We start from the raw sequence: 11674 nt of genomic DNA on the forward strand, positions 1-11674 counted from the left end.
CGGACCGGGGATGGGCGGTGGCCCGCCGGTACCAGATCGGGGAGTGAAGAGAAGCCAGCACCATCCGGCAGGGCCTACGGACCCCGACCAGGCTAGGAGTCGCCGTAAAACCGGTCAAATCCGTTAGCGACAGGAACCTCCAGGGTTTCCCAGCAGTCAAGACCCGATTGAAGGCAACAGCTCACACCGTAGAGGGAAGCACAGTCACCGCCAAGGCTACAGTTCCCAGGGCCAGAGCCTGCGGGCAAAAGGGGCTCCCTCAGCATCCATCCAAGCTGGGGAGCGGGTTACCGGTGGGAAGCCCGCTAGATTTTGGGGGAATAAAAGGGGTCCAACACCACATCCCCACAGGTGCACACCCACCCATCAAAGAGAGCTATAAGCCAATACCACCTTCACATTGCCAGTGTACCAAGTACATGTTGAGCAACATGAAGGCGGCTGGGGTTATCCGTGACAGTTGTAGCCTTTGGGCAGCTCTGTTGATCCTGTTAAAAAAGAAGGACGGCACCACTCCCCGTATTGAGGAATCGCTAGCTGCATTGAGAACTGCAAATTATTTTTCTACCCTTGATCTCACTAGTCACTATTGGCAAGTGTCCGTTGCTGAGGCAGACCGGGAGAAGACCGCCTTCGCCACCCCTATGGGTCTCTGCGAGTGCAAAAGCATGCCCTTCGAGCTGTGCAATGCGCCAGGAACCTTCCAGAGGCTGATGGAATGCTGCTTGGGACAAGATTTTAGGGTGTATAAAAAGGGAGATTAGATCCCGTGATCCCAACGTATTGTTACACCTCTATAAATCACTTGTAAGGCTACATCTGGAATATGGGAACCAGTTTTGGGCTCCACATTTTAATAAGGACATTCAGAAGTTAGAGTCAGTTCAAAGGTGGGCAACTAGACTACTACAAGGAATGGAAGGCCTCCCATATGATGACAAGTTGAAAAAGTTATTAAGTGATTATTGGCTGCAATGGGGCTTTCTGGCTGGTGCCAGCCTCTCTTCTTAGCACACAGGAACCACAATCCCTACACCATGCTTCAATGGATTCTCTCATCCCAGCCCAGTAAAACTACATATTTTACACAGTCATAAGCAGCCAAAAGGGATCTATTCTATTCAATTGCAAATGATCTAGATAAGACTGAGAATAAGATACTGCACGGGACATAGCAGAGTTGGTCAAGTTGAGTGGAGATGAGTTTGCTATTTGGCACAGCTTTTTGCATCAATAAAGCAAGTAAAAGGTGTGAAAGATAAAAAAAAGGGTGAAAGTGTGAAAAGTGAATTGGCCAAATTGAGGTGCATATAAAGTTTTTGCTTTCTTTCAATTAACTAATGGGGCTCATTTGAATCAGGTGAATTGAGTTCTGCTTTTGGAAACTGGGTTAAGAAGGGGTGCACCGGTCCTGGAGGTACTGCAATACCAGGTCAATGCGTGCAGTGGACAGAGCAAGATTTTTTCCATCTCCTTGTTCTAAAAATCCATTTAATATATGGTCCCCAGAGAGGGGACGTATCAGATATTAAACTGATAAGAACAGATTTAATTTTTTTTTTTTTCTGTTTATCAGTAGGACTTCAAAATAACAAAGGTGATCGCCTCCCGTTGCCTGGGAACCGTCCAGGCACAAGAGGGCTATGTGTCACCAGAAGGCGCACACACTTCCTCAAGGCCGGCAGACGTGCAATCCCAGGCACCTTCCAGTACCGACCAAGGTAGCGTCCTCCGAAACTACACTTGATCTTAGCCAAAAGGCCGAGAAGCTATAACCCGAATTGGTTACGGCCTTGAGTGGCACCCTGGCCTATACCGGACACATCTTAGGGAGAGGGAGACAAACCCACGCCTACAGAAGACATTTTGTCACCCAAGCCAACCCTTGAAAAGGCTGTTTTGCAGAGCAAAAACAAGAAGAATGGTGCTTTTTGCAGCCGCCGCCCACTGCAATGAATCTGAATAACTCCTCCTTTTGGACACAAGCACCTCCCCTCCCCCTTGCAGTCTTTCCAATTCATGATACAAAAAGACGGACGGACAGGACAGGACAGGACAGGCTGCCTGACTTTCCGTCACTGCCACCCTTTGCCATCCTTGCCCGTAGAAAGCCCTTTCATCATCCCCAAACCCTAATCTTTTCCCTTCCCTTCCCAGATGCGTCTCACTCCCTTTCATTAGGAAGTGAGCGCAGCCTTTTCTCCGTTCTGCACATGCGCGACGTTAAACACAAATGCGCAGGCGTGCGTTCCATTACCCTCACTGCATTCCACTCCCATACAGGAAGTGGGCGCAGCTATTACTACGGTCGCACATAAAAGAACCCACGGCCACCACTGCACATAGCTGACTCCACCACAGGACACCCACTTCTACACCAACGCAGGTAAGACAGGATCGGCACCTCTATGCTCCCGTTACAATCAGGCTCAGTCACCATGTGATAACGCTCTCAACTCTTTAGTTGCAGGCTCCCCTTGCTTCACCTCCACTGGCTGTGCTGCCATTTCCTCTCCCACCTGGAAGGTATACTTTATTCCACTATTTTCCTGTTTCTCTCTTCCCCCTTTTCCCATAACCTACTTTTATCTGCATTTGTGGGGTATCTATATGCTATTTACATCATAGTTTTATTCATTAATATGGAAGGGAAGAGTGCCCATGAGAGTGTTGAACTGCGGAGAGCAAGAGATTAAGCTGCTCCGATTTGCCACCATTGATAAGCTGTTCTCAGTAGATACACATGCTATCCAAACAGCAGCATCCACCATTGCTTCAGCCCACCCATTCAGTGACAGCTCACCAAGTCAGCCAGAGGAGTGGTGTAAGGAATTACACGTAGGCACTGACTCCACACCTTCACATCACAAGAAGGGGGTCTACAGGCTAGTGCAAGAATACGAGCAAGTCTTCAGCAAACATCCGCTAGACTTTTGAAGAATAAAAGGGGTCAAACACTACATCCCCACAAGTGCACACCCACCCATCAAAGAGAGATATAAGCCAAAACTACCTGCACATTACCAGTGTACCAAGGACATGTTGAGCAACATGAAGGAGGCTGGGGTTATCCGTGACAGTTGTAGCCTCTGGGCAGCTCCGTTGGTCCTGTTAAAGAAGAAGGACAGCACCACTCCCCTGTATTGAGGAATAGCTAGCTGCATTGAGAACTGCAAATTATTTTTCTACCCTTGATCTCACTAGTCGCTATTGGCAAGTGTCCGTTGCTGAGGCAGACCGGGAGAAGACCGCCTTTGCCACCCCGATGGGTCTCTGCGAGTTCAAAAGCATGCCCTTCGAGCTGTGCAATTTGCCAGGAACCTTCCAGAGGCTGATGGAATGCTGCTTGGGACACCGAAACTTTGAAACGGTACTGCTATACCTTTATGATGTTATTGTTTATTCTAAAGCAAACAAGATTTTAGGGTGTATAAAAAGGGAGATTAGATCCGGTGATCCCAACGTATTGTTACCCCTCTATAAATCACTTGTAAGGCCACATCTGGAATATGGGGTAAAGTCCTGAGCAGGTTGATAACCATTGGTTTGAGCATGGTAGGGTGTAGTGCGCATCTTCCTGCATCGGTAAAAGCTGCAGAAGTCCTTGAAGATTTCCGCTTCAAAGGCTGTGCCTTGATCTGTGAGGACTCTCTCTGAGTAGCCATGAGGTCTGCATAAGTGTGCTTGGAAGACCTTCGCTGCAGTATGGGCCATTAGATCTTTGACTTGTACCACAACCATAAATCTCGAGTAGTTGTCTACCATCGTAAGTGCATACGTGAGCTCGCCTCGATATTCTGCAACAAAACTCCCTTTTTCGATTTCAGTTTCAGCAAACACTCCTCTTCCTGTAGAAAATTTTTATCATTACCTAAGACAGTCATTCTAATGCATGACAATATTAAGGCAATTTAGTTAAAACTTGTTTTAACTCACCTTTAAGGGGATTGATGTATTTCATGGTCAATCCAGGTTTGTCAGTGATGGCACTGACATAATGTATGGCGTCTTTTTCGGGCGTTATCCTTTGCCTTTTCATTGTGAAAATCCAGTTGCCTATATCAAAGCAAATTCTACTACTTGTAAAGTATGCAGAAAATGAAATGTAGAACATATAACATCAACTGCTTAGGAACGCATCATAGGTTAGTACTTAAAAGGATATTGTCATGTTCTAGTCATAATGCAAGCTGGACATTTTTCATGTTACCCTGTAATCGCCGGCCTGTTCTAATGCTCACAAGCCAAGATATAGGCTCAGCTGCTAAGGCTTCCCTCTGCCTTCTGAATGAAACTTGAATATGTCTGGGTCACTGTGTATATAGCAGGTGCTCAGAAAAAATAAGAGTCAATTCAATAGAAATAGCTCTGGCACACTATAGTGATCAATAACGTAAGAAAAGAACTCTTGGAATGCTGAAAATTCTTTATTTGTGCAAAAGGATAATTCATCCAACGTTTCGACCTTGTTTTTAGGTCTTTATCAAGGATAAAGTTATCTAAGATCATAAAGGGTTACAAAACCATATAAACACGTAATTAGTACATAGTACAACATAACAGTACAATATATTGCTACTTGAGAGTACAATGGGTCAAATGACCATGATGCACATACAAAAAATTTTTCCAAAGCCATAGTGAAAACATTTGTACTGAGGAAAGAAAATTTCCACATGACCTATCTGGAGAAACATTCTGGATCAAACAACCAAAAATAGTCAAGCAGGTAAATACACACCTATATGGATAACAGGATGATATGTGTTCAATTGTATAGCGTCATTGCCATTAAGGTACAAATGGAAAACTTGCAATCCTATATAGTGAAGGAAATGAACACATATCATATCAAAGAACACAGGAACATGGGTGTGAGAAAAACCTCAATGTTTATACTTTGTTCTTTATAATGGTGTGAACATGTATATGTCTCAGTACCTTATGCACTTGAGAATTCTAGTGAGTAGATCATGAAAGCCTATTTCAGAACTGGAATCGGTAAATAATTGTAGGTGGAATCTAAATGAAAAGATGGTACAAGTGTTATCATGACACGTGGGCTATAACACAATGAGGGGCACTGCAGCCAGAAACTTGAGATGCTGCCCCCTGACTGCTGGCCCCTATGCATGTTTAAATAGAGGTCTCCCCCTAGAAAGACACTGACCTGCCGCCCCCGCTTCCTGTGGTGTGACTGGCCTAAGCCCCGCCTCCTGGATACATATCACCGTGCTGCCCAGCTTCCAGCCTCTCGGCTGCAGGACCCGGACCTGTTTGGGCAGCCGGACACAGGGACCCGCTCCTGGAGGCGGTAAGAGAGCTATCAGCAGGGAGGTAAGCGTTTCAGCTCACAGCACTGTTAGCTGTGAGCGGCTCCCTCTATGCTGAGGCACAAGCGATGTGTGACCGGTGAGCGCGGCGTTCTAAGGGAACTACCCGCCCGCTGGTCCGCTTGTGCTCGCCATTATTTAACAACCTCACCCCCCCCCCTCCCCCCACCCCCCCCCCCTCCTCCCACCCCCCCCCCTCCTCCCCTAAAATCAGCATGGAGGAAAGCGTTCTGCTCACGGCGCTGTTTGCTATGAGCGGCTCCCTCCCTGCTGAGGCTCAAGCTACGTGCGCCGGCGAGCGGCAGTCTGAGGGAACTACCCGCCCGCCGGTCAGCTTGAGCCGCCATTAAGTTTGAAAAAGAGCGCTTCGCGCTCTTTGTCATTGGCCCCGCCCACCCGCCGCCCAGCAACCGCCGACCAGACACCGTCGCCAGTGCCGAGGAGGAGCTGGGTAGGGCTGTGTGCGCTCTGCACGGCACCTAAAAGGTGTGCCTCAGAGCGCAGCTGAAAAGCTCCGTTCTGAGGCGCATGGTGCCGGTAGAGAACGTGCGCTCAGCCTGCAGCTCCTGCCATAGACAGAGCAGGAGCTGCCGGCAAAGCGCACGGAAGTGACATGTCACTTCTTAGAACACAGCGATTCGGGCAACAGCTGAATCGCTGCGTTCTACTATGCAACGTGCGTACGGCCTCTACACAGTCTCCATAGACTGTGCAGGGGACGCAGGACGCATGAATTAGGCACACAGCCTAATTGAAGTGCAGACTCAGTGCAGTCCCTGTCACAGCGCAGGTTGGAGGCACGGTAGGGGAGAATCTAGTATGCAGGCACTAACCTGCAAGAGTCAAATCACCCCATCCCACACGCACTGAACTTCCCCTCCCCTCCGTTTGTATGCCCCGGGAATGCCAAGGGGGCTAGCCTGGGAATGAACCAGGGACCATGTGGGTCTCCCAGTGAGCGGGCGGGTTAAGGGATTCTGTTAGGACTTCAATGTTCAAATTGAGGGGGGCTGGTAGTGAACAGGGGCAAGAAGCAACAGTCAGCAGGTGGCGTGTTTTCCCTCCTGCTGATACCACACCTACACCAAGCCCCCTCCCAGGCCAAAACACACTCCATTTGACATTATGACAATGGTGACTGTTAACAGCCCCGCCCCGTTGTCACACAGGGGATTTCAGCATGTTATGGCGGCGGTGGGTGCGGTGCCGACTATCGCGTTGTACGGTCATGTGCAGGGGTCACGGTAGCAAGCTTTGGCATGGGTAGCCACCATGTCCGGAGTCTGTCATCTTAACCCTTGGATAGGTGTGAGCGTCGTCGTAGCAGGCGTTACGTGGGTAGATCTAGATCCAGTCGTCTTGTCATTTCCTGAATCACCAGGTGAGTACCCTGATGGGGAATGTGGGGTGGGATAAGTCCCCCTAGGGAGGATAACGTGACGTCACAGGTAACAGGCGTCCCGCCCAGCTCTACATGTTGTCACTAAGTTATTTATAACAATGTTATTGGTGCTGAGGGAATCGCCCTCCCCCGTTTCTGTTAAAAGCTGTGATGGTATCTAGCATTCCTACCCCTTGTAGACAGCATTCCACAATCTACCTGCTCTAACTGTAAAGAAGCCTTCCCTATTTCGGAGGATTAAGTTTGGTGGCAGTTTATTTATATTGACCACACGGGTATTTATACAAATTATTATTATTTATTATGCGCCATATAATTCATGGCGCTTTGCATGCGAAAGGGGTTTTTACATAATAGGTACCAGTATAATAATCATAAACCGTACAAGGCACAGACTGGTACAGGGGGAGAGAGGACCCTGCCCGCGAGGGCTCACAGTCTACAGGGGATGGGTGAGGAGACAGTAGATGAGGGCAGAGCTGATTGTGCGGCGCTGTATCGGACTGAGGGTTACGGCAGCTTGTAGGCCTGTCGGAAGAGGTACAAATGAGATATCCTCTGAGACGTCTTTCAAAAATTAAACATATCTTAATTTTTCAACCTTAGTTTAATACAGGCGGCCTCCATTCCTTGTAATAATCTTGTTGCCACCGGTTAACTGACCCTTCAAGTGATTTATTGATTAGTGACAATATTATGGGATCACGGGATCTAACCCCCCTGTTTTACCCCTAATGTCATGCTGTAATTGAAAGAAGGGATCTATATTGGTCACAGTTAGTTTTATCGAAATGTGAGAAGTATATCTCTGTACATTTGCATGGTTTGATTGTTTTTCTAAAACTGCTTCTTTTTTGTAGTGAAGTAATTTTCATCCTTTTTTACTAGATTTTCCCTCTTTGGTTAATTACGTATGTTTTAATTGGTTTTCCTTACCGTAAGAACTGAAAATAAACAAGTGAGATGGGAAAACCGGCAATGTTAGCTATTCGCAGAATAATTATGCCCGCTAATATTTTCTGGACAATTACTTCCACATACATATTCTAAAAGGTATAAATTCACTTTTAGTTTTTGTGTGCGTTGCATGGATTGGGGACGCTGCCCCATCGGGGCTTACGGTCTGGATTCCCTATCTGTATGTTTATGGGGGTGTGGGAGGAGGCTAGAGTGCCCGGAGTAGACCCACGCAGTCACGGGGAGAACGTACAGGCTCCTTGCGGATGGTGTCCTTGGCGGGATTTGGGCCCAGGACCCCAGGGCTGCAGCTAGCCATTGAGCCACCGTGCCATGCCATAATAGTTTCAAGAGCAGGAACAGACAGATTTGTAGATGGAGTATTACGGCGTTGCAGGGCCAGCTGTTTGGGATCATTTGCGATACAAAGTGTTTATATAGTTATATATATAAAAAAAAAAAAAAAAAAATGCTCCTTATGCTGGGCCCGGGGGGACATGGTCCATTAACCTAACTTTGATTGCGCCTTTCCCCCTATTTCGGTTCCAGCTACACAAAAAGGGGGGTGGACTGGGAAATAGGAGAATGACCAGTGGTCCGACGATGCCGGTGGGTAAAAGCCTTAACCAACTACAGCCCTTTCCTCGAATAAGTAATCAGGCTGATTAGGTTTTTGTGGCTTGGAATGATTATGGGTCAACGCAGGGTTGAAGGCAAAACAGGCATCTGGGTTCCGGGTTAGTATCGGGCACCTTATTGCAATCCCAATCTCAGGTATTTTGGTAACTCAACCCACCAGCAGGATCAAGGTTGGAGTTCTCAGCTAGATGGTGGGGTGCTCGGTGAAGTTAGGCCTATGATCCGGGCCTCCATTTTGCATTGACCTGACGGTTCGATGGTACGTTATTCAGCGGGTGTTGCTCTGGTGGTTGATGTGCGTGACGATTTTACAAGCCACCCTCTAGTAATACACACCCTGCAGTATTCAGCGAATGTGCACCAATTTCGGTTGCAAGCAAACTGTTACGAGGTCGGTCTTCCCATTTTTAAATTGCGGAACGGTACTGAAGCGATGAGGGTCTTGTGGGGTGAAAGGTATTGAAGGGTTGGATGATTATGGTAAGCGAGTGGAGCACAGTAGGCCTATTCTTTTTTAGCCGAAGATTGTTTGTTTTGTTTTAAAAAAAAAAAAAAAAAAAAAAAAGAAAAAAGTGGGGGTTTGGATTGTTCGCCCCATTGCAAATCTATACATTGATATTTTGGATCTTTTTCCCTCACTCGGCGGGTGTCCCGACGTTGTCGTTTATGTCTCTTAGGCGAGCGGGTGTATGGGACCAGTTTTTACCCATGACGACGGCCCTTCATTTTAGCGTTACGTAGTTGGTCCTCCATTTTGTGGGCTGGTTTTTGGTTGGTAATGCGACGGTTACTCGTTATTTTGGTGTTTGCCAGCCGTGGTACCCGGCACGTACTCTCCCAGAGTTGGGGTGCTACAAGGCTTCAGGAGCCAGCATACATGAGCACAGTTTTCAGTGGATCAGGTAACGACAATGGAAATGCATTATGAGGGACGTCAGGTCGGAGTTGGTTTTTTGAAATCGGGTTTTATTCGACACGTAAGGAGATTCAGAACAGTGTACAGGGCTAATGTAAAATGACATGATTGTGATTTGTTTATCCAAAAAAAAAAAAAAAAAAAAAAAAAAAATTTTTGTGGGTTTTTGTCTTTTTGTCAGTACCACCTTGGAGAGACGAGGTGTTTGATGGTTACGAGAATTCCCTGTTCTGACAGTGTTTTTGCCTTTCAGATCCAAGTCGGCCCAGTGATTGGGTCCGAGGTTACTTCCATGTATGTTGTCTGCGAGGAGAGCGGATCTTCGCCTCTTCGCCTTGGTGGTCGGTTCTTGGTTCCTGTTACAGTGAAAGTAATTGGAAAGGTTGCCGGAGCTTGGCTCAGCTGTGGGTCTATCAGAGGCGATCAAGATTGCGTGAGCTCTCTTTTCTACAACCGACTTGGTGATACACATAGGCTTCAAGTAGCTGGTCCAAGGCCGTCTAGCTAGGCCTCTTACCCTTATCCGGTCAGAGAGGTACAAGTTTCCCTGTTTTAGTGTGGAGTGTTACAACGATCCGGTCGAAGGTTACCCTCTGGCCCAGGTGGCTTGGAGCTATGGAAGAATGTGATAAGGATCTCTCCTGGCGCATGGTCGATCAGGGCCTACCCAAGTTGTGCTGTTAATAAAGTGTTTTTTAAAAAAAAAAAAAAAAAAAAAAAAAAAGAGGTTGTTGGTCTGGCACCGCCAGCTGGAAGGCAATATTTGGCTGTCCTTAAGCTCGGATGGGTACACCCCAAAATGATGATGTTATGGATATGGTGGTTTCGGAAATGCCTGGGACGGCTCAGGTATTTCAGTTTTTGGGGGGGGTCGCAGCTTGCTGGCGCGGTGCTGCTCCTTGGCGGAAGGGGTAGAAAAAGTGGTGGTGAAATACCCGCGCCGGACGGCCGGAAGGCGGTACATTTACCTGAACCCCGTGATGTTGGCAAGTTAATGCCTGGTTTAAAGCTGCGACCAAATTTTATGCCAAAAGATGAGAGTGGTTTTTTCTCCATGCCTCTCTCCAAAATGGAAAATTCAAATAAAAGTATTTTAATTTATAAGAGAACGGTGTCGTGTCTTTCTAGGGGGGAAAAATGGTGGTAGTTGGGTCCTGGCAGTCTGAGGGGCACTGCAGCCAGAAACTTGAGATGCTGCCCCCTGACTGCTGGCCCCTATGCATGTTTAAATAGAGGTCTCCCCCTAGAAAGACACTGACCTGCCGCCCCCGCCTCCTGTGGTGTGACTGGCCTAAGCCCCGCCTCCTGGATACATATCACCGTGCTGCCCAGCTTCCAGCCTCTCGGCTGCAGGACCCGGACCTGTTTTCCCACCCTCCCTCCCTTTTTGTTTTCCAAGTTGATTGAGTTTTCTGTGTTTAAGTCGCAGCAGCGGAAGGGGTAGAAAAAGTGGTGGTGAAATACCCGCGCCGGACGGCCGGAAGGCGGTACATTTACCTGAACCCCGTGATGTTGGCAAGTTAATGCCTGGTTTAAAGCTGCGACCAAATTTTATGCCAAAAGATGAGAGTGGTTTTTTCTCCATGCCTCTCTCCAAAATGGAAAATTCAAATAAAAGTATTTTAATTTATAAGAGAACGGTGTCGTGTCTTTCTAGGGGGGAAAAATGGTGGTAGTTGGGTCCTGGCAGTCTGGACCGTGTGACAAAGAAGAAAGGAGAGAAAGAAGAGGAAGAAAATGCAACTACCTGTAACATTACGTGATAGTCACTGGTAAGTATCACTTGACAATTCAAGTGAAAAAGGATTCCTTTATTAAAGGGTTCTCAGTCGCCTCAGGATCATGAAATACTAGGGTAAATGATATGAGAATGGGTAAGAAGCACCACTAAAGGAAATATGAGATGCAGGACATATATCTATAAACCCCTGAACTACATGATAGAAATAAAAAGAAGAAAAAAGAAAAAAAAGAAGAAAGAAGAAGAACACATAGAATGCGGAAAGAGAATGGGTACAACTACCTGAGTTACTGCAGGGAGGCCCCTGGTTGGTATTGTGAGGGTTAGTGGAATTCCTTCACTGAAGGGTTCTCAGTTGCCTCAGGTTCGTGAAAAATGCTATAGACAAATAATGCCCGGAGAAAAGGGGTTCATATACAGCGAATAATGGTAATACAAGGTACATGTGTCACATGTAATAGTATATATATATATATTGTACTAAGCTCTACAACAGAAATAGAAAGTAGTCCCTCTGCCTTCTGTCTAGGTGCCCTGAGTTATGTCCTGTAAACTGTCACAGGGACCCAGACACACATGTGTAGTAGGGGAATATCCCTGCTGAGATGCCAGTGCTAGAGCACTCGTTTGCTGTGGAGTTGAACGCTATGTGAGCAGTTCTTACCTTCAATGAGCAGAAGTCTCTT

General features: G+C 47.1%; 1 pseudogene; it reads right to left on the bottom strand.

Moving 5' to 3' along the window:
* Positions 1 to 1395: 1395 nt before the first annotated feature.
* On the bottom strand, positions 1396 to 1602 carry LOC142285887 (U2 spliceosomal RNA; annotated as a pseudogene).
* Between the last annotated feature and the right edge of the window lie 10072 nt (positions 1603 to 11674).

This window comes from Anomaloglossus baeobatrachus, unplaced genomic scaffold (assembly GCF_048569485.1).
Source record: "Anomaloglossus baeobatrachus isolate aAnoBae1 unplaced genomic scaffold, aAnoBae1.hap1 Scaffold_628, whole genome shotgun sequence".
Taxonomy (NCBI): Eukaryota; Metazoa; Chordata; class Amphibia; order Anura; family Aromobatidae; genus Anomaloglossus; species Anomaloglossus baeobatrachus.